The sequence below is a fragment of the Anolis carolinensis genome, unplaced genomic scaffold (genome assembly GCF_035594765.1).
Source record: "Anolis carolinensis isolate JA03-04 unplaced genomic scaffold, rAnoCar3.1.pri scaffold_8, whole genome shotgun sequence".
Lineage (NCBI taxonomy): Eukaryota > Metazoa > Chordata > Lepidosauria > Squamata > Dactyloidae > Anolis > Anolis carolinensis.
This window is the reverse complement of record NW_026943819.1, coordinates 24,556,271-24,580,213: the sequence shown is the minus strand read 5'-3', so window position 1 is coordinate 24,580,213 and position 23,943 is coordinate 24,556,271. Positions and strand designations below refer to the sequence as shown.

The 23,943-nt window shown below is 40.1% G+C and overlaps 1 long non-coding RNA gene across 3 annotated transcripts in view; it reads right to left on the bottom strand.

The window, feature by feature from the left end:
• Positions 1-244: 244 nt before the first annotated feature.
• Positions 245-23,943, bottom strand: part of LOC103280446 (uncharacterized) — a 32,877-nt gene continuing 9,178 nt past the window's right edge. Inside the window, exons 2-5 of one of the 3 annotated variants that reach the window (XR_010000428.1) lie at positions 20,728-20,827; positions 16,418-16,604; positions 14,526-14,781; positions 245-4,062 (exon numbers count right to left, since the gene is read on the bottom strand). This is a non-coding gene — a long non-coding RNA (uncharacterized LOC103280446). Of the gene's footprint in view, positions 4,063-13,505; positions 14,782-16,011; positions 16,605-20,727; positions 20,828-23,943 lie in introns of those variants that run through there. The other 2 variants (XR_010000427.1, XR_507360.3) reach the window with 2 other exon arrangements.

The following is a 23,943-nucleotide window of genomic DNA, read 5'->3' as shown; positions in this document are numbered from 1 at the left end:
CTACTATGACTCAATGCTATGGAATCCTATAATTTGTAATTTGGTAACACACTTCGCCCCAGTGGCAAAGTGTGTTAAAGCACTGAGCTGCTGAACTTGCAGACCAAAAGGTCCCAGGTTCAAATCCCGGGAGCGGAGTGAGCACCCGTTGTTAGCTCCAGCTTCTGCCAACTTAGCAGTTCGAAAACATGCCAATGTGAGTAGATCAATAGGTACCGCTCCGGCGGGAAGGTAACGGTGCTCCATGCAGTCATGCTGGCCACATGACCTTGGAGGTGTCTACGGACAATGCCGGCTCTTTGGCTTAGAAATGGAGATGAGCACCAACCTCCAGAGTCAGACATGCCTGGACTTAACGTCAGGGGAAACCTTTACCTTACCTAAGGCATCAGAACTTTGTCAGAGAATCCTAAAGGTCTTACAGAACTACAAATCCCATGATTCCATAACATTGAACCATGGGCAGTTCAAAGGGCATCAAACTGCATTAATTCTACAGTGTAGATGCACCCTTAGAAAACAGGACTACCAGGTCTTAAGAATATAAAGAGTCAGGATAAGATAGGTTGATTGTTTATGGCATTCATGGTTTTCTTAGACTCAGAAGAGGTTGTTCACAATTCCATTCTTAGAGGTTTCATGAAGAGCCATTGAGCGGTCTCAACCTGGAGTCAATTGCCCTATCAGTGAGATATAGACTCCACTACTGGATTTAAAAGTGCTGTCCAAAGTGCTGAACTTTGTTCCTAAAATAGGTCTAGTACCTTGGATAGTTCTTTTCAAGTGCAGACTAACACCTGGAGTGGCTCCATCAGCAGTCTGAGATGGGAGCTATCACACACATAAACTCTGAAATCTGCCCCACACTTTCCTCCATGCCTACTTTCCTCTAAAAATATAGGCTGCCTCTTTTCCGGAGGCCAGGCCTGGTTGTCTTTGACTGATGGGCATTGCTTTGAGACCTTGAGAATGTCAAACCAACAGCACATCTCCCAGGAAATAAGGAATTTGACTTTCTTTTTTCTTTCTTTTTCCTTCCCTCTAAATGACTTAGTTGCAAGTTCCCTTCCTATTTCATAACGATATCACTCAGAAATAACCTGCCTAAATTTCAGACAGTCTGCAGGGTGATTCGCAGCAGAGGAAACACATCTGGCTACAAAAGGTCTTATAAGCTTTTTCAGTTTGAAAATGCTCTATAATTTTGGCTTCCTGGATTTTTAATTTGGACTTGTGTTCACTAAATATCATAAAGACTATAAAAGTCATTTTTCCTCACTATATTTAATGCTATTGCTTTTCATGTCATCTGCTACTAGATGTATTCAATTTTCTCACCCGGTTAAGGCTTCACTATCCTTTGTAGATTGAGATTGATTCTAACCAGTCAGGGATCCTTACAAAGAAGCAAATGTCCAAGTGTTCCTTCCTCTCTCAGGCTCAGATTTTTTGGAATTGAGAGTGTCTACATCGCCCAAGGTGACACGGTGGGTTTCTATGAGCAAACAAGGAATCAAACCCTGATCTCCAGAGTCATAACATAACACTCAAACCACTACAAAGCTCTGGTTCTCTAAAGAGTAGGGGAAGCTTATACTATTCTGAGATCCTTGGAGCTAGGATAGTGTAGAGCTGAAATTTGGTAAATACATGAAATAGGAAAGAGAAGACACAATGGTTCAAAGGTTACTTCTTCTTCATCCAGTTGATTTTTCTTTTTACAGTGCATTCAATGAATCTATAGTATTTTCTAGCCATCATCATGGGGATCCCAATGTCTTGAGTGTTAAGGTTCACTTTATTTATACATGTAAACCAGAAACCTTCTAGACCCACAACACCAGCCATTGAACGGTAAATCAACACATAGGTTAGACTCCTTTGAATCCATGGGTCTCCTCTGCTTGGACTGCCCATAGACTCCAAGTTCCTTACAGTCTAAATATGCCAAAGGTACCAGATTTTGTCTCATCTTAGAAGCTAAACAGGGTCAACTTTGGTTAGCATTTGAATGGGGCACTGTCAATGAATTCAGGTGCTGTAAGCTACATTTCAAAGGAGTATTTAGGTACGTTTTATGTGGGAGGCTAATTTAACTAATCTACAACACCATAAAAATTGCTCACGAGGAAAAGAATGAGGAAGAACAGCCACCAATGGATGGTGAAGCAACAGCTCCCCCTGTGGCCGGAATCGTGAACCTGGAAAGATGTTAAATGCCTCTGTGTCTGTCTAAAACTGAATGTTGTTTGTCTGTTGGCACTGAATGTTTGCCATATATGTGTTCATTGTAATCCACCCTGAGTCCCCTTCGGGGTGAGAAGGGCGGAATATAAATACTGTAAATAAATAAATAATATTCCTAGCCTAGGAAATTCCAATAAATCAACATGTGGTTTAAGGGCCAATGCATATCTAATCTATGACCTACTGACTATAAGAATTATGTCCTTTATGTTTCTCAATGTCATGGTTTACAGAAAATGGCTGCACCACATACATTACGTTATCTGGGACAAGAAAGGGACACCAGTAATAAAAAAGCAATATATTAGTTGTTAAGAATTGTTGAGTGGATTTGGGGGATCTGTAAAAAGAAGCCCAAGTACATGGGATAGAAAGACATTTTTTATGGGCCCTTTCAACATTACCCAGTTATAGTGCTATGGCTCCACTTAAATTGCCATGGCAACATGCTATGGAATCCTGGGATTTGTAGTTTAGGGAGAGGATGTTAAGAATTCTTAGTCAAAGAGCTCCAATTCCTCACCAAGGTAAAAACATTAGGAGGATGCCATTGCAGTTAAATTGGACGCAATGTACCGTGACTGTATAGTATGAAAGAGTCCTATATCTCTCCAGGTGACAGTGTCATAATACTTTGGAGGTCTAACTCTTTGAATTCTGCAATATAATGGGACTCCAGGTACTCCAACATGCCATTTGAGTGGAAAAGGATTAAATTGATATATGGGAAAGTATAAGATCACAAGAGAGCAACCCATCAGTGCTTTGTTATTATTATTTTTCCCTGTTATTTAAGCTGGACAAAAATTAATAAAGTTGGTCATTTCAGTGTGGTCGATAAAGCAGCCCTGAGATGGCTCAGAAATGGTATTATGTTCCCAACTGTTTGTATGTGAGTGTGTATGTGCGTGCGTGGGTATTTTTAATCTTCCCGTTTTCCCCAGGTGGGTTTTTCTCAAATATGATCTATGAGCCTGGACCGAGCCAGCTGTAACTCTGACAACAGTGACCCAGATGGTAATCAACAAAACATACTAATTGAATATTGTTGGGTTAGGAGCCAGCATTTTACAAAAGCTCCTCGAGGCCCTGCAGTAACGCTGGGTTATTTATGGATGCCAAGGGAATTTCACGTTCTTGAATCCATCCCGGAGACGGCAAAGTGAAGCACAACCCCGGAGGCCTAGAATCAACAGACAGGCTGACGTGATATTCAGCATTTATATTGCAGTTTTGAGATTATTTTAACATTTTAACATGTTCCCTAAAACATTGGTCTGTATCCTATTGGTAGTCCTAATAAAAGTAAACTAACTTACATAACTTACAAAGGGATTTATGTATCAACATCGACAGCTATGATGGAGAGGGAAGTAAGATGGCCAATGACTCTACTGTCAGGGCGGAGAATCCATTCTGGATTTTAGTCTGAACAAGGATGTGAAGAGTATTTGAAAATATTCTCAAAAAGGGCGGGGAAACATGTTTCTTTTTTTACAAGGATTCCATACCGTTAAAAATATTCGCATTTCATGTCTTATTCTGCACAACATTTGCATATTCGCTTTCATAAAACAACATTTTTTGTACTAAAAATAAAAGCTAGAATCTTATAAACTTAGAATTGATTAAGATCTCATCTACACTACCATAGGATGAAACTGCATTCTATGGTCAGTGTAGACCCATATAATGAAGTTCAATGGAGTTTAAATGGGGTCCCAGTAACTTCTTCTGGTCCAGTCCCTTCAACCCTCATAGAAACCTCATTGACTTGTGGTCTGATTGTCTGCATAATGGACTTCCTTTTGATACCTAAAAAAGTAAGTTGAGATGGGAGTTAGAATCATAATAATGTCAGAATCGTGACTAAGGGTGCATCTACACTGTAGAATTAATGCAGTTTGACACCATTTTCACGTCTGCAAACACTACGCAAACAATCAGAAAAGACAATGGGATGCATACCGATAGAAATTGATTATAGCTCAATGTGTAGCTCCTAAAAGTTGTAGTTTGGTGAGGCATCAGGCAGAGAAGAATAAATACGTTGTAAAACTACAGCTCCAATTGCTCCATAGCATTGAGCGAGGACAATTAAAGTAGTGTCAAACTGCATTAATTCTACAGTGTAGATGCGCCCTGTGTAATGATTATAAATATGAAATAGCTACCTAACTGTAGGTCCATTCAGCCAATGATCAGATCATGATTGAGTGACATTTCCATCAGATTAGGAGCTGCCAGGATAAGGTATTTAGTTAAATACTTAGTTAAGAATAAGCTGATAAAGGATTCCTGACCATATTTATATGCAGAAATTTCATGCAGGAGTATTATTTACTGCGCAGAAAATGCTGTAATTGGGGGTTTGAGATTTATTCTGAGCGAAATTCTCTTGTGGTTGTTTTGCAAAGAAACTTATTATTAGAGTTTCATTTATCCCCTACACCCTTGTTTTCCAGAAGCTATCTGTTTGTACACACATTTGGGGAATATGCCGGCACTGGATTTATTTCTGCTTGTTTGCGTTGCCTTTATGGCGTTTTAGCAAACATTTGCAATTGATCATTTCAGACATTTCTAATTTGTGATTTTAAACCAGCGGGTTTTATGTAGAATTGTATAAGCCCTGAGCTCAAGCTTCTTGGTTTGAGGGCATATTGGGACATCAAACAATGGGCAAAACATAGCCCAAATTAAGCATGTTTTACAATGACCCCAGCTCCTGCCAACCTAGCAGTTCGAAAACATGCCAATATGAGTAGATCAATAGGTACTGCTCCGGCGGGAAGGTAACGGCGCTCCATGTAGTCATGCCAGCCACATGACCTTGGAGGTGTCTATGGACAACGCCGGCTCTTCAGCTTAGAAATGGACTTGAGCACCAACCCCCAGAGTCAGACACGACTGGACTTAACGTCAGGGGAAACCTTTACCTTTACCTTTATAATGCCCTTAAATTTGTCTCATTAAATTGAAGCAAATTTAAATTTAAGTACTTTAGTGTTCATAGTTATAGAACAGGCATGGGCAATCTTTGTTCCTCCAAGTGTTTTGGACTCAAACTCTGACAATTCCTAACATGTATACATTTATTATTTCACTCTGATCTTATTATTATTATTATTATTACATTTATTATTTTACTCTATTTATTATTACATATATTATTTTCCTGTTTTATTTATTAATTATTATTATTATATGTATTATTTTACTCTATTATTATTAAAAGGATACATAAGCACATTTACATGGAAGAAGATGAGAATAATGATTTGATCAGAGTTGGACAGTCTTATCTTAAATTGGAGCTTTATGTAAATATTCAAAAACATTTAACCTACTGATGCTCAATTAATGTACTTTTACTGGTATTTATTTTTATTTCTGAAATGTATCACTCTTGGCTTTTACTTGAGTCAATGTTTTCCCAGTTTTTTTGTGATAAAATTAGGTGCCTTGGCTTATATTCAGGTTGGCTTATACTCCAGTATATACGGTATATCAAATTATCAATATATCTACAGGATGTCCCAAAATAACTCCGGGCCTGGGCTGTGGCGCAGACAGGAGAGCAAGCCATCTGCAATTAACTGCAATGAATCACTCTGACCAGGAGGTCATGAGTTCAAGGTCCACTCGGAGCCTATGTTTGTTTGTCTTTGTTCTATGTTAAAAGGCATTGAATGTTTGCCTATATGTGTAATGCGATCCGTCCTGAGTCCCCTTCGGGGTGAGAAGGGCGGAATATAAATGCTGTAAATAAAATAAATAAATAATACCGGGGGGGGGGGGGGGGGGGGAGAGAGATAAAGTCTTGTTTAATATTGTATTTTTTATATATTTATAGTTCATGTGTTGTCGAAGGCTTTCATGGCCGGGATCACAGGGTTGTTGTATGTCTTTCGGGCTGTGTGGCCATGTTCCAGAAGTATTCTCTCCTGACGTTTCACCCACATCTATGGCAGGCATACCTCACAACCTCTGAGGATGCCTGCCATAGATGTGGGCGAAACGTCAGGAGAGAATACTTCTGGAACATGGCCACACAGCCCGAAAGACATACAACAACCCTTTATATTTCATATTTGTATACTTCCAGATATACAACAATTAGGGAATAAATACTTTTTAAAAAAATTGGAATAAATATTTTGTAAATAAAGGTACATTTAGCTACAATTTCCCATTTTCCTTATGTATGGCAACTTATAGGACACTTTGGCTATATATATATACATATAGATATAGAGTCCCTTCTAAAGACATCTTTCTTATACAGCAAACCTCGAGGTGACAGCGATGGAGGGGCAGAGCATTAGGGGGTTCATTGGCTTTCACCAAGACATCTGACATTTGGGGGAGAAGGGGAAAATGCAATAAAATGCCAGCCAGCAAACAAGCTTCATTAATTCCAGCAAAGGTCAATGCACTTAGCCAGGCAGCTTCGCTTCTATGCTTGAACTCACAGCCTTCCTCCTGCTTCTCCCTCCCTTATTGTCTGAGGGCATCATTATCATTAACAGCTTCCCAAATTGCCTCACAAGCAGAGCTCTAAAATATTTAAAGGATAGCTCAGCAATAAGTCGCTATTGATGGCAATGGGAGAAAGACGTTCTTCCCCTTTCTCTGGACGGCATCTGAGTGGCGTTTCTAGGTGGTCTTCCTTCTTCTTGCAGGTCCTGGAGTTTGCATCACGGCCTTCATATGGTTCGCTGCTCTCCCCATCCATCTTCCTGGCTTTTTCCAGTTTTATTGTCTTCCGACTCCCACTGCCTCCAGCATTTAAGCACAGTTGTTCTCTTAGCCATTGGGATGTGAGCGATTTGGGGTGGAAAATTTAAATGAGATGATCCATAAACCAGCTGTCTCCCATTTCTCTCGCTCTCTTCTCCCTCCCTCCCTCCTTCCCTTGTGCGTTCTTGCCGGATTGAGCAAGACAAAACATCCCCTTTTGCAAAATAAAGAGACTGAGTGTTACTAGTTTATAGAGGCCACCATGGTTCTTAACAGCCTCCTTTCTAGGAGAAGTGGATTGAGCCATGGGTTACATTTGCTGCTCAAGCCTCACCCTTTAGGATGGCTAAATCAGACTAAGCAGCCATTTCATCCAGCATTTCATTCTTTTTTTCCCAACAGCAGATGCTTTTGGAAACTCACAACCATCTGGCTCAAGGCTCTGACACTCCATAGCGTGCTGCTTCAAAAAATGGAGGCTCTGTTTAGCTGTCACGGCTAATTGGTATTGATAGATCAGCTCACGTGGCTTCGCCTAAACCAGGGCTGGGAAAGTGTGCATTTCCCAGATTTATAGCTCCATTGCTGGACATGATGCTTGACAATCAAAAAACAACAACAAAAGAGTTGCCTGACTTCAGGCTTACAATCTAATTGACACATGACACAAAAGGTGAGGGACTGTGGTACAGGCTGGTGAGCAGCCTGCTGCAATAAATCTCTCTGACCATGAGGTCATGAGTTTGAGGCCAGCCCGTGGCGGGGTGAGCACCCATCAATTAAAAATAAAAAATAGCCCCTGCTCGTTGCTGACCTAGCAACCCAAAAGATAGTTGCATCTATCAAGTAGGAAATAAGGTACCACTTATAAAGTGGGGAGGCAAATTTAACCAATTTACGATGTTGGAATGAGGAAGTGGCATCACAGTGTATGATGAAGCAGCTGCTCCCCCTTGTGGCCAGAATCGAACATCTCCTCAGGAGAAGGTTAAATTGCCTCTGCGTCTGTCTCTGTCTCAGTTCTATGTGTATATGGGCATTGAATGTTTGCCCTATATGTATATAATGTGATCCACCCTGAGTCTCCTTTGGGGTGAGAAGGGCAGAATATAAATACTGTAAATAAATAAATAAATAAAAGAAAAGGGGGCAACAGTAGGGAAGATAATTGAGTCCAGCAGATCCTGCCTTTTCATCTCTCCTTCTGAGAACAGAGCAATGGCAGTTGTGATGGAGGGAGAGCCTTTCATTTGCCCAAATATGGTAGAGTTGTGCCTGCATCTTCCTTTCTACATCCAAGGCCAGGGCAGTGGCAGTTGGAATAAAAATAAGGGCAGTCGAGCCAAAGGTTTATTCACTTATGGTATGTGGCTATGTATTTCTTTTCCAAGTACGGTAATTATTTGTCAACTTGTAGCTATACATGCAAACAAGCACAAGCAAATGCTATCTAAACTTCTTTTCACTGTTGACTGCTTTTTTGGTGATGGAAAGCAGACACCTTATAGAAAACAACAAACAGGGCAGTCCCCCTTTCCCCAAACTTTGTTGTTTATTTGTTCAGTCACTTCCGACTCTTCGTGACCTCATGGACCAGCCCACGCCAGAGCTCCCTGTTGGGCATCATCATTGCCCATTTGCAGGTATAGGGTTTTACTATTGCACAGTGAAAATCGCAAGGATCCTGCACTGAATGGTGATTGTGTGAATTTCCTCTGGAGTACCTTCTTTATACGTCAGCTCTGGACTCATAACCCTACTCTGCAACTGCATGTGGACCTATGTTGTTGTTGTTGTTTTGTGTCAGGAGCAACCAGAGTTGCTTCTGGAGTGAGAAAATTGGCCATCTGCAAGGACGTTGCCCAGGGGATGCCCGGATGTTTTGATGTTTTACCATCCTTGTGGGAGGCTTCTCTCATGTCCCCACTTGGAGCTGGAGCTGATAGAGGGAGCTCATCCGCGCTCTCCCCGGGTGGGATTCTAACCTGGCAGCCTTCAGGTCAGCAACCCAACCTTCAAGTCACGAGGCTTTTATCCCCTAGGCCACTGGAGGCTTCTGGTGGACCTATGTGTAAAGGTATGATTTTTTAAAAGTGATAATTTGTTCTGTTTTGGCATTGCATGCATTGCCACCATATGGATGGCTTGATGGCTGTCACCAGCAGATTTCAGCTTGTATTCTGACAGCAACTGCACAGCTTCCAGCGCTCCATTTCCCCACGGTTTGAAATTGTTTCCACCCACTTCTTCCCTGCAGCCTTTGCTGGACTACTCTTCACGCTTTAATCGCTTTACTAACTTTTTTGCTGCCAGGATCTTCCCTCCCCCAGAGGAGAATCGCTATAGAGACCCCCGGCATGACAATGTCCTCAACACACCTTCTTGCCCCATTGTTAATCCTTTCTCAGTGCATCACAAAGGCAGCTTTAGCTCCAAGGACTGATCAAATAAATATCAGAACCGCTCTCAGGGGAGACCCATACTTGCCAGACAAGCAGAAAGAAAGGCTCAGTAATATACCATGTACACTACCCGTTTTTATTAGCTCTGCTTCCGTTTTCTCCCCTTTGTAAGGCACTGTTGCATTGTTATATTAATCTTTACTCCAAAGCAAATGAAAATGGGGCCAGTTGTCAGGGCATTATTAAGAACAGATGTTTAATTATGTCAGCTTTAGCATCGATTTGTGGAAGGGAACATGGCACGATTACCTCGCGGACGTTCCCTTCCTTGCTTTCTCTTGTTTCCCCCCATTTTCCGTCATTCTTCCTGGTCTAAACATCCCCCACGACACAGCCTGGACACTGAATACTATTTGAGAACACAAAAATGCTGGACCATTCTAACAACTATCATGTCAGACTACACAGAGAAGCCATTGAAATCCACAAGCATGTGGACAACTTCAACAGAAAGGAAGAAACCATGAAAATGAACAAAATCTGGCTACCAGTATTAAAAAACTCAAAAATCAGAACAGTAAATAAAAAGCAATACTCTGAAAACAGAGGATTTCCAGACATGAATCAACCAAGGGCAGTTAACGACTCTAAACAAAGGATGCCCCAGAGGCAGGAAGAAGACAGCAGATAAGCTTTTCAATGCTAATTAAAGTGATTAACTACACAACATTCACACTGACCTCTCACCCTAGACTTTCCACAGATATATATTAACCTCTTTGCTTAGTTTTCTCCATACCTCACAACCTCTGAGGATGCCTGCCATAGATGTGGGCGAAACGTCAGGAGAGAATGCTTCTGGAACATGGCCACACAGCCCGAAAGACATACAACAACCCTCTGATCCCCCACGAAGCTATGCTGACTGCTAGATGATAGATATGCTCTGAGTGCTTCTGTCTGGAAATCTCCTCCTCTCATTTCCTTCAACATATTCCACTCCCAGAGCTGACTAAAGTAGTGCCACTCTGTTTTGCTCTGGTCACATCTAACCTGGAATGCTGTGTCCAGTTCTCGACAACAAAGTTCAAGTTCAGGGCCGGACTGTGGCGCAGCTGGTTAGTAGCCTGCTGCAATAAATGACAGAGGTTGTGAGTTCAAAGCCCGAGTCGGACTGAGTGCCCGACTGTTAAATAGCCCCAGCTCGTTGTTTACCTAAGCAACCCAAAAGACAGTTGCATCTGTCAAGTAGGAAAATTTAGGGACTGCTTATGCGGGGAGGCTAATTTAACTGATTTAAGGTAAAGGTTTTCCTCTGACATTAAGTCCAGTCATGTCTGACTCTGGGGGTTGGTGCTCATCTCCATTTCTAAGCCAAAAAGCCAACGTTGTCCGTAGACACCTCCAAGATCATGTGGCTGGTATGACTGCATGGAGCACCGTTACCTTCCTGCTGGAGCAGTACCTATTGATCTACTCACATTGGCATGTTTTTGAACTGCTAGGTTGGCAGGAGCTGGAGTTAACAGCGGGCGCTCACTCCGCTCCCAGGATTAGAACCTGGGACCTTTCGGTCTGCAAGTTCAGCAGCTCAGTGCTTTAACACACTTTGCCACCAGGGCTCCTTAACTGATTTAAAACACCATAAAAACATCCAGCAGCATGTGTGCCAGATGAGGAAGTACTACATCAAAAGGACTCATTGTCACAGTGGATGATGAAGCAGTAGCTCCTCCCGTGACTGGAATCGAGCATACCCTCATGAAGCTGGAAGCTGGAAAGTTAAATAGCCTCTGTGTCTGTCTGCATGTTGTTTGTCTAATGGCATTGAATGTTTGTCATATATATGTACTTTGTGATCTGCCCTGAGTTCCCTTCAGAGTGAAAAGGGTGGAATATAAATATTGTAAATAAATAAAATAATAAGGATGTTAGCAAGCTGGAAAGTGTCCAGAGAGGAGTAGCTGAGATGATCAATTGAGATTTCCAGAAACTAAGACTTATGAGGACCGATTTAAGGAGGAGAGTATGTTTAGCCTGGAGAAGAAGAAACATGATAGATGTCTGAAGATCTGAAAGGATGTCATGTAGAAGATGGAGTGGGCTTGTTTTCTGCTGCTCCTGAGGCTACAGCATGAACCAGTGAATTCAAATTACAAAAAAAGGGGATTCCACCTAAATATTGGGGCCGGGCTGTGGCGTAGCTGGCTAGTAACCAGCCGCAATAAATCACTACTGACCGAGAGGTCATGAGTTTGAAGCCCGGGTCGGGTTAAGCCCCCGACCATTAAATAGCCCGGCTTGCTGTTGACCTATGCAGCCCCGAAAGACAGTTGCATCTGTCAAGTAGGGAAATTTAGGTACGCTTTATGCGGGAGGCTAATTTAACTAATTTACAACATCATAAAAACTGCCAGCAAAACACGAGGAAAGGAATGAGGGAGTACAGCCACTAGTGGACAGTGAATCAACAGCTCCCCCTGTGGCCAGAATCGTGAAGCTGGAAAAAATGTTAAATGCCTCTTTGTCTGTCTATATATGTTGTTTGTCTGTTGGCATTGAATGTTTGCCATATATGTGTTCATTGTAATCCGCCCTGAGTCCCCTTTGAGATGAGAAGGGCGGAATATAAATACTGTAAATAAATAAATAAAATAAGAATTTCTTTACTGTAAGAGTTGCTTGACAGAGTAATAGATTTCCTTGGAGGTTAGTGGTCTCTCCTTGTTTAGGAGAAATAGGTTTCATGGGCATCTTTCAGGAGTATTTTAGGTGTGTGTTACAGTTTACCTTAGGATGCCATAGATCAGAAATGACTTCAAGGCACACTAAAGTTCAATCTACACTGTCATTATCATGCAGATTGAACTGGACTATATGTCAACGTATAATGCAGCTCAAACTACATTATATGTCAGTGTAGATGGAGAGTCTACCATCTTGTATGACTGATGGCTGGTGGTTGGATTACATGACCCTTGGGGTCTTTCTATACCCTTCTTCCATGTTCTTAAAGAAAGGTATTGGCACATCACTAAACTCAGATGTCCTTTACACATTCATAAACACATACATATATATATAGTTTGTCCTTGAGTCCCTCTCTTTGTTTGTCTTTGTTTAAGGGATAAGTTTCACCTCTTCCTTTGCCTATTTGCTCTGCAAATACACAGGTCAATAATACACATAGCATGAGGGGAAACACAGCATATGATACCCATTGCAATTGAAGTACCGTATATACTCGAGTATAAGCCGATCCAAATATAAGCCGAGGCACCTAATTTTACCACAAAAAACTGGAATAACTTATTGACTCGAGTATAAGCCGAGGGTGGGAAATGTAGCAGCTACGGGTAAATTTCAAAATAAAAATAGATCCCAATAAAATTTCATTAATTGAGGCATCAGTAGGTGAAATGTTTTTGAATATTTACCGTATTTCAAAGAAAAACAATAAACTAGCTGTATAAGTGGAAAAGTAGGGGCAACAAAAAATATGCTATCAACAATAACCTAATAATAATAATAATAATAATAATAATAATAATAATAATAATAATAGAAACTTCATTTGGATCCCACCCTATCTCCCCATGAGGAATCAGGCCGGCTTCCAACATAGTAACAGGCAAACATTCAAAGCCTACATAAACAATGCAGAGCTAGATATAAATCTATAATTATATATACTAACATACTAATTATATATACAAACATATGAGGGGGAAATTCATATATAAAATTAATGTATATAGATAGATACATATATAAAGATTGCAAAAGCTTGCAAGGGGTTAATGCCTATAGGAGAGATTAACAAATATTTCAGGGGAAAATGCTTTCATAAGATTAATGAATATATATATTTCTTCTTCTTGACTTGCAAAGGTGTCTTTCTCTTTTCAAAAGATTCCCTTGATTAGGAGCGAGGGAGGCTTTGCAAAAGTAAACACACTGATAAGGAAGAAGAGAGAAATAGATCATATATTGTAAGCAATTGTTGGGCCTTGTCCTTGACCTGATTATATGCCGGGGGAGGCTTTTTCAGCTCATAAATAAGGGCTGAAAAACTCTGCTTATCTTCGAGTATATACGGTATATATATATATATATATATATATATATATATATATATATATAAGAACTAGCTGTGCCCGGCCACGCGTTGCTGTGGTGAAGTATGGTGGTATGGGAAATAAAGTATTGAGGAATTGGTGGTAGTTAAGGTAAAGGGTAAAGGTCTGGAGTACAAATAATCCAGTTAAAGCAGATAATATAAGATAATATAAGATGTTATATTATATAGCTTATATATAGGGTTATATAGCTGTGTGGAAGGGCTTTGAGTCTACACTGCCATCTAATCCAGTTAAAATCTGATAATCTGTATTTTATAGGCAGTGTGGAAGAGGCCTAAGTGAGGCCTAACTCTGCCTGTCCCCTGGGCTGAGTGGGTTGCTAGGAGACCAAGTGGGCGGAGCTTAGCCTTCTAACTGGCAGCAATTGGCTAAAAACAATTATTCCTCTCCCTCTAATTAGGACTTTATTTTTCTTTTCTTTTTGTTGTATCAACCTAGAGGCATGGATGATGGGTTGTGTTGTCAATTTTCGAGGTTGTGGAGTGTTTAGTTTTGTTGTTTTGGCGGTCGCCAGGATTCCATCACTCTTTTATATATATAGATGGGATGAGGATCATACAGTCTCTGAATCCCACTTTTTTCAGCCACCATTCTTGCATGTCCCTTGAACTGTCACCAGAATTTTACGTTTTGGGAGTTGTAGTTTTACACAGTCTTCAGTATTCTCTGGCAAAGTCTGCCGCTGCCTCATTAAACTACAACTCCCATGATTTCTTAGCATTGAGTCATGGCACTTCAAGAGGTGTGAAACTGCATTAATGTACACTTACACTTCTAATTCGACAGACATGCACTTAGTAAATATTGTAAAATAGGGCCTCTTATAACAGTTTCGACACCCTTAAATGGCTCAGGCTCTTCACTTTTCCTCCTCATTACTAAACTATTGACAGGGATATCTACTTTCCTCCCTCGTGCAACCTTCCCTGTCTCTGTCCCTGACCAGTCATGCCGAATCCTTTAAATCCATCCCCAAATAACTGCGAATTACCGGGCGTCAGTTGCTACAGTCCATTTAAGCTTTCGTCTGGGGACCCCAAGGCAATTTCCGCAAGTGTTAGTTAACCAAGCCTGCTTCTTGGGTTCGATGCCATCAGATTCAATTTGCACAGGTAATCCCAGGTGAAGGGAGATTTGCTCAGCCCCATGACGGAGGATGCGGCTCATACAAATTCTGCCGCCCGCGTTTCCCTCAGAGACGGCCAGGATCAAAGATCTTCAAATCAGATTTCCAGGGTTGGATGTCTCTGTAAATGAGTAGGCCATGTGAATTTAAGATGGGTACTAACATGGAAGGAAGGGCATGCTGGAAGTTTTGGAGTTGGAAACAGGAAGCCCAGATTCCCTTGCAAACACTGAAACTGGCAAACAAAACTGTTATGTGTGAACATTTAAAGATGGGTTAATAAAGCCTTTAAGCTGCCCAGCTAATACTTGGGGAGAAAGGCAGTTACTTGGGACTCTTTCACACTATAGAGTTATTGTAATATGACTTTACATTTACTGGTTCCATCTTTTGGAATATTGAAATTCCCAGTTTAGGTAAGAAATAGTTAGAATTCTTAGCTAGAGATCTCTAGTGCCTTACTAAACAAAAATTCCATAGTAAAGGTAAAGGTTTCCCCTGACGTTAAGTCCAGTCATGTCTGACTCTGGGGGTTGGTGCTCATCTCCATTTCTAAGCCAAAGAGCCAGCGTTGTCCGTAGACACCTCCAAGGTCATGTGGCTGTCATGACTGCATGGAGAGCCATTACCTTCCCGCCGGAGCGGTACCTATTGATCTACTCACATTGGCATGTTTTCGAACTGCTAGGTTGGTAGAAGCTGGAGCTAACAGTGGCTGCTCATGCCGCTCCCGGGGTTTGAACCTGGGACCTTTCAGTCTACAAGTTCAGCAGCTCAGTGCTTTAACACACTTCGCCACTGGGGTTCCTTAGGATATTCCATAGGATACAACTATAACTGTTAATATATATCCTAGGTATCTATATGACCCCCTGGTGGCACAGTGGGTTAAACCGCTGAGCTGCTGAACTTGCTGACCAAAAGTTGGTGGTTCGAATACGGGGAGCGGGGTGAGCTCCCACTGTTAGCCCCAGCTTTTGCCAACCCTGCAGTTCAAAAACATGCAAATATAAGTAGATCAATAGGTACCACTGTGGCGGGAAGATAATGGCACTCCATGCAGTCATGCCGGCCACATGACCTTGGAGGTGTCTTTGGACAATGTCGGCTCTTCAGCTAAGAAATGGAGATAAGCACCAATCCCCAGAGTCGGACACGACTAGACTTAGGAGAAACCTTTACCTTTACTAGGTACCTATGCCAGTAGAAAGACTAAGCCAGGAGAAAGATAGAATATAAATTTAAAAATAGATAGGTTACTTTCTAAACAACAACTCCCAGAAACCCCAAGAAAGCATGGCCATTGAAGGCTTATAGGGTTTGTAGTGCAAACTCCGACATTTTTAGAATCGAAGCTGCAAGCATTTATTATCCCTTCTTTAACCACTTTTCTTCTGAGCTCTGCTCTTGGGAGGATTCTGAGATTTGCAAAAAAAAAAAAAAGTAACTTCTTCATCCCATGGGTTAAAGTTGAAGGACAGTTCCTTGCAGAAGTCAAATAGAAGGGACATTTCAGCGGGCGGCATTTTCGTTTGATGAACAAAAACCCTTTGCTTTCCAAAATAAATTCCATTTTGCCTCCACACTACAGAGAGTTTAAGTATCAACAGACATATCTCACTGGGCAAACTGTCAAATCCCCTTTCAGAAATGCCATGTACAATGATTTGTCAACCATGGGCATTTATTTTCCCCTCCTCAGTCCTTGGTTTGCTCTTTAGTATTGCCTGCTGATTGTATTATGATGTGCTATTTACCTCGGTCAGAAAAGCGAGACCTTTTTACATGGCTTCCCTCGTCACAAATGTATCAGATAAATCACTGATTTGGAAAGTGGCTTGGTAGAGTTCACTGCCCAGGTAAACGCTTTGCTATAGCTCAAAGCGTAATGTAGATGTCGCAGAAGGTTAAACGCACCAACATAGTGGTCCGGGAAGGGAATGGCTGCAATGATATAATAGAAAAGGGGTGTTAATGGATCAGCAATAAATATAAACAGGAAGGGCAAGAAGAATGGATGACATTTGAATAAGCTGAACAAGAAAAGGACACCTTCAAACAAGTCAAAAGGACCATGGTGGGGTTTTTTTCAGTTTTGTAACATGCACACAGTAGATTTGGGGAAATTCCTTATTTTGAGCTGCAACTTCCACTGAACTATACTAGGAACTGTGGTAATAATGTTTCCAAGCTTTAGTTGGTGAACAAGTGCAGCAAGATGGCACAAGAACAAGATGGTAGGCTCCTAAGTTGGTAAAACATTATACAATTTCACAGTCTAGTCTGTTTTACCGACTTGGGACTCTACCGTCTTTATCTTGGGACTCATTTTTCCTTTGTATCAGGATTAGATAATACATGACCTACATAATGAATACCCTGAAAGTGCACAACTTGCAAAGGCTGAAACGATTAGAATCCTTTTTCTTAGGATTATTGCTGGTTAAAGAAAAGTACAGGGATTTTACCGCCTGAGAATTCTCTCCCATCAGAGCTTGAACTATCTTTATTTTTGCACTCATTTGTCATTACTAAGAATTTACTAAGGAAGTTGTAAATGTGTAACCTTAGAGCAATATACTAATACCTGCTTATTTGCACAATCCTGATGTAATCACTAGTTAAAAGGGAAAGTATAGGGACCCAGAATCCTCATTTACTTGCAGCAGCTGCTGCAAACAACAAGGATCTATTCCCTTGTTGACCAGGAAGCAACTTACTTGGATTTATTCCACATTTCCATGAAACCAAGGTCGTGCTTGTGACTGGAGATCACTCACAATGAGAAGTGAAAACATTAGTCGGCTGCTTCCCAATTGACAGAAGAACAGATTCCTATTGTTCACAACAGCTGCTGCTCCGTCAATGAAGATTGGAAAGCCCAGTGTGGAGATACTACTTAATAGCTATATAACTGAGGTGATTATGTAAGTAGGAAATATAGGATCATAGCCATACTTTTTTAAAACTTCTAATAGGTTCATTGAATTTTCAGCTGCTCTTCAACATTTCATCCAAGTTGCAATGTTGTCACCAAATTACGAAATCACCTGATTAGGAATAAATATGTATCCAGTTCATAATACTCTATGTAAGCCGCGATTAGTGTCTGGGACTTATACATTTAGTCCTGGACACTAATCGCAGCTCATATGGCACCATTAGAAACTGAAGAAAATCATATTCCAAACTCAATTGTTGAAAAACTTGGCAACATAACTACTCAAAAGAGCAAATACCTTGTACAATGTAATCTATGCAGGACAGTTTAGAAATATTTTGACATTAAAAAATGGCAACTTCACAAATGACATCAATTTCTGCTAATACTCCAGAAAACAGAATCAGAATTCAAGATGACTTTAACAAGTCAGAGATATGGTCCAAAACGAAATACGTTTCAACAAGGAGAGTTATCTAAAGTTCTACATTTTGGCAGGAGACACAGAAAAAGATGATAGTTGGCACCATCCCTGGCAGTAGCACATGAGAACATGATCTGGAATCTTAGTAGATCTCTATTTAAATCAAATTTAATAGTGTGATGCAGCAGTGTCTATGTAGTGTCTATGTAATCATTATTAGAAGAAATAATGATATTAGTAAAGTCAAGTTTTATTCGATGCTTAGACCATAGCTCTTTCACATATAAGGCAAACAAATACATACATGAAAACCAGATTATTAAATACAATATAAAATACACCATTAAGATCTTATATAAATCATTAAATCTAATATAAATCATTAAGATCCTATATAAATCACTAGCTGTGCCCGGCCACGCGTTGCTGTGGCAAAGTGGTGGTGATATTGGTTAAAAATTGTTGTGTAATTTTTATTTGACGTTATTTGTATTTTTTATTAATTTTATTGTAAGTTATCTTTTTATTTATTATATTTTATTATTTTCTTGTATTATTTTTAGTTATTTTCTGTTATTATAGTATTTTATTGTATTAATCTTTTAGTGTTTTTAATTATTTTTTAGTGTTTTTAATTATTTTATTGGGTTGCTAGGAGACCAAGTTGGAGGAGCTTAGCCTTCTAACTGGCAGCAATTGGATAAAAGCAATTATTCCTCTCTCTCTAATTAGGACTTTATTTTTCTTTTCTTTTTGTTGTATCAACCTAGAGGCGTGGATGATGGGTTGTGTTGTCAAATTTCGAGGATGGGGGGCCTGTAGTTTTGTTGTTTTGTCGGTCGCCGTGATGCCATCACTCTTTTATATATATAGATTAAATCATCATAAATCATATCAATGGTGAGAAAAAATAATGATATTACAATATGACCCTCTTATCTGTGGATTCAATATCCATAGTTCCACTTGCTCATGTTCCAAAAATATCTCCTCAACCAAAGTGTTTGTAGACCTTTCTAAGTTCTCCATTGCAATTCCATGCTTCCAATCCAAGTAGAGGCTTTGCTATTATCCATGGTTTCAAGAATCCACAGGATATGGATCTTGGAACATATTCCCCACAGATATGGGTTCATGGGTGTACTCTATTCTGCTTTCGTCAGCATTTTAGAAGGACATCCAGAGAAGAACCACCAAAGTGGAAAGGGGTCTGGAAACCAAATCCTGTGAAGAATGGTTGTAGGATTCAGTTATATTTTTCATAGAAAAGAGACAGTGTGATAGGTGAGCCAATGGCCATCTTAAAATATTCGAAGGATTGTCAAGCAGACATGGGAGCAAGCCTATTTTCTGCAACTTCAAACAACAGTAACCAAACCAATAGATTCAAATAGCAAAAAAGGGAATTTTGGTGAATTTCAATGAAAATTAGGAAGACTGTCTTGACATTTAATAGTAGAAGGAACTGCCCAGGAATGTGGTGGAAATTTATTCTGACATTGAATAATCATTTGCCCTGTGCTTTGGAAGTGGTTGAATTAGATCACCCTTGAAATCCTTTCGGTTCTATGATGTTATAACCTATCATACTATGGTAACAAATAAAAATATAAATCAGTGAATGCATACCGGTATCATACAAGGTCTATACAAAATGCAAGAAGATATATTTCTAGTTCCATGTACAGTAGAGTCTCGCTTATCCAACGTTCTGGATTATCCAACACATTTTTGTAGTCAATGTTTTCAATATATTGTGATATTTTGGTGCTAAATTTGTAAATAGAGTAATTACTACATAGCATTACTGTGTATTGAACTGCGTTTTCTGTCAAATTTGTTGTATAACATGATGTTTTGGTGCTTAATTTGTAAAATCATAACCTAATTTGATGTTTAATAGGCTTTTCCTTTATCCCTCTTTATTATCCAACATATTCACTTATCCAACGTTCTGCCGGCCCATTTATGTTGGATAAGTGAGACTCTACTGTATCTCATACTAGTAAAGGTAAAAGTTTCCCCTGACGTTAAGTCCAGTCGTGTCCGACTCTGGGGGGTTAATGCTCATCTCCATTTGTAAGCCGAAGATCCGGCATTGTCCATAGACACCTCCAAGGTCATGTGGCCGGCATGACTGCATGGAGAGCCGTTACCTTCCCACCGGAGCGGTACCTATTGATCTACTCACATTCGAACTGCTAGGTTGGAAGGAGCTGGGACTAACAGCAGGTGCTCATTCCACTCCCTGGATTTGAACCTGGGACCTTTCAGTCTGCAAGTTCAGCAGCTCAGCGCTTTAACACACTGCACCACCAGGGGCCCCGTATCTCATACTAGGGCATGTCAAAAGCCTGGAGGAATGTAAATCTCTTACATTGCTTCCCAAAGGCAACCAAAGAACTGTATATACTACATCTCCTGGGAGAAGCAGTCATTTTAAAATGCAGGGCCACCACTATAAAGACCCTGCCCTTCGCAGCCATAATGAGCCACAACCCTGCAACTGAAAAGCATGCAGGGTTTGATTCAGTCTTCACAGCTGGCATGGGAGTTCATCCAAGGGGAAGCTCTTTAATATCATTATCATGCCTAAAATCACTAATCATATCTCTGCCCATCCAGCAGCAAGCAACGGGGATGAGCCATATGTTCAAACAGCACTGATATTAAGCAACAGACTCCACAAAAGAACAAAGTACCTGGTCGGCATCGATCGTAGAATCTTAATTTGGATAATGGCTTTTTCTGAGCAGGTTCCAGCAATAGTAACTTTCCTTCTCATTTGGGGCTTGTCACCTCCTGACACAAGAAAAAAGGGAGGAAAGAGAGGGAAACAGACACAGTGATTGGGGGCGAGAAATAGGGAGATTATGTTGAGTTCTGTGCAGGAGTTGCACACAGTGTTTGCTGCAAAATGAGCTTTTATCTTTATTTCCCTTGGTTGCTTCCTTTTAATTAACTAAAGGCTAGAGGATGGCAGAGAGGGTAAGTATGCAAGCATCTTGGGAACCCTCTGAGACATCATTTTGGGTCATGGCTCATAGTATTGGTATGCCCAGAGCTTGTAAAAGTTACTTATTTGCACTATATCACCAAGACGGCATTGAGACTGGGTATTTTGGCAAGAGGGAGCAGAGGAGGAGGACGAGAGGCTTACATCTTCACAAATGGACTTGTATCCATGGGAATTATAGTTGGACAGTTCTATAATGTTCATAATTACCGTATATACTCGAGTATAAGCCAACCCGAATATAAGTCGAGGCACCTAATTTTACCACCAAAAAACTGGGAAAACATTGACTCCAGTATAAGCTGAGGGTGGTAAATTTCAGAAATAAAAATAGATACAGTACCAATAAAATTACATTAATTGAGGCATCCATAGGTTAAATGTTTTTGAATATTTACATCAAACTCAAATTTAAGATAAGTCTGTCCAACTCTGATCAAATCATTATTCTCATCTTCTTCAATGTAAATGTGCTTATGTATCCTTTTAATAATAATAGAGTAAAATAATACATGTAATAATAATAATAAATACAGGAAAATAATATATGTAGTAATAAATAGAGTAAAATAATAAATATAATAATAATAAGATCAGAGTGAAATAATAAATGTAGTAATAATGATGATAATAAAAATAGAGTAATATAAAAATAATAAATGTAGTAATACCAATAATAATAGAGAAAAATAATAAATGTACCATATATTCTCGAGTATAAGCTGACCCAAATATAAGCCAACCAGGACCCTCACCCGAGGGGGGCTTTTTCAGTCTTTAAAAAAGGGCTGAAAAACTAGGCTTATACTCGAGTATATACAGTTTAAGCGTTGCTGTTTGTTAGTATGTAGAAGAACCAGCAAACTGACATATACACTGGAACTGCGGTGCATTGGGACTCCGGCTAAGAAATCATAATGTGCACTGGGACAGCCCAATTCCCCATTTGGGAATGTTGAAGTGTACATTTGGTGACGTGGGGAAGCTCCAAAGGCTATGTTGAGGACCCTGGGGACCACGTGCAGCCTAAAGACGACACACCTCCCATCGTTGTTTCAAGGGACTCCGTTGAGCCTTCAGTGTGGTTTGAATCCTGGCGTTCCCCTTTTATAATTGACATCCCTTTGAGTCACTAGGCTTCGGTGGTTTTAAAGGAAAAAGGATAGACCGTGTAAGCTATTGATCACAGGTACAAAGGGGCAGCAGAACTATTAAGAGCGTTTAAATGAGACTTGGCCATTAGAGAATCGCAAAACCGTTTTTAATACAGTATTAAAGCTTTGCTTTGTCATTAACCTTTTTGCTCCATTATTACAGGTTGGAAATGCTAATGAAGGTACACTAAAAGCTGTACAGACACGTAGATCTGGAGCTGAGTTTATGGGCAGAAAGTTCCAGAGACAATTAACTTCCACTGGGAAAGGATTCCTGCTAGTTCTCTTGTCCAGTAGTTTGAATGGAGACATAATATATGAAGATGTGTTAGCATCGTGATGGTGAAGGTGAGTGAATTCTGTTGGTTCGACTCAGTCCAGATTAAGGTCTTGTGGACAAATGGCTTAAGTATTTTATAATGTACTAGCTAAGTATGGTGGTATGGGAAATAAACTATTGAGGAATTGGTGGTAGTTAAGGTAAAGGGTAAAGCTTTTCCCCTGACATTAAGTCCATTATAAATGGGTAATATAGCTGTGTGGAAGGGCCTTGAGTCTACACTTAATAATAATAATAATAATAATAATAATAATAACAACAACAACAACAACAACAACAACAACAATAATAATAAAACTTTATTTATACCCCACCACCATCTCCCCGCGGGGACTCGGGGCGGCTTACACTTCTATATAATCCAGTTAAAATCAGATAATCTGTATTTTATAGGCAGTGTGGAAGTGGCCTAAGTGAGGCCTAACTCTGCCTGTCCCCTAGGCTGAGTGGGTTGCTAGGAGATCAAATGAATAGAGCTTAGTCTTCTAACTGGCAGCAATTGGATAAAAACAATTATTCCTCTCCCTCTAATTAGGACTTTATTTTTCTTTTCTTTTTGTTGTATGAACGTAGAGGCATTGATGAGGGGTTGTGCTGCCAAGTTTAGTGTTTCTGGGATGTGTAATTTTGTTGTTTTGTCCTAGGCTGAAATTTCATTACCCTTTATATATATGGTTTTAAATCTATTTATTGTATTTTGTTAAGTTATCTAATTGTTACAATTGCTTATGTTTTATCTTTTTGTATTGTATATTGGCATTGAATTTTGCCAGATTGTGAGCCACCCTGAGTCCCTTCGGGTGAGAAGGGCGGGATAGAAATGATGGAAATAAATAAATAAAAGATCTCAGGGTTCACTGTGACTCCCCATTGTATCCATCCCTCCTCTTGAGAGCTCTCATTCACCTTCAAAATAATGGTTATGTTACTCTGAAAAGCAATATTGTGTTCCCAAGTGTTATGCATATCACCATCCCACGGGATATCCACTTGGGATTAGATCTGGAGTCTGAACATATGGATTGTGAAACAGAGGTAGGAAAAATTAAGGTGACAGAGAAGCATGGAAAATGGATTAAGTTCCAGCGAAGCTGGAAACAAAAAGGAGGGACCATTGTTCTGTGGTGAAGCACATGCCTTGCATGCAGAAAGCCCCATATTCAGCTCCTGGTTTACTGGAATGAAAGATGGAGTGATGCAAAAAAATTGTTTCTGAGACTCTCAAAGTCAGCACCACTAACAGGTAGGAGAGGAAAAAACAAACAGCATGGTTAACTCAGAGATCCTATGATGTTTTGTCCAACAAATGACTTCCCAAGTTCTAATAAATCACGAGCCATTCCATTGGGTTTTCTTTGAAGGAAGGGGCTCAAAGACAATAGCAATGCCAACTCATCTCTGGTAAACC